Raw genomic sequence first — 376 nt, forward strand, 5'->3', positions numbered from 1 at the left:
TCCTAATATCCCCAGAGCTTGTCTGTCCTCACCCCTCACTCTGGGCCGGAGGGGCCCCTTCTCAGGCCCCCAGCTATCTCCACATCTCCCCATTTTCTTAACACTTTAATTACGCATCAGCATATTGCTTTTGAGCCATATGGAAGGCAGATATTGAGACCAGATAAGATGTATAAACTTCTGTCAACGCTGTGGCATATTAAGGGGAGTTGGAAGCATAATATCTCTATTCCTCCATCCAATTAGCGCTCTGTATCAAAATACATTAGATTAGGACTAGCCTGTCGACCCCACGGAGGAAGAAACATTTGAGGGGGCTTGGCTGTGGTTTTAATCAAACTGTATTCCTTCCCCTGTTTGTCTTCTTCGTCATTAA

This window comes from Osmerus mordax, chromosome 9 (assembly GCF_038355195.1).
Source record: "Osmerus mordax isolate fOsmMor3 chromosome 9, fOsmMor3.pri, whole genome shotgun sequence".
Lineage (NCBI taxonomy): Eukaryota > Metazoa > Chordata > Actinopteri > Osmeriformes > Osmeridae > Osmerus > Osmerus mordax.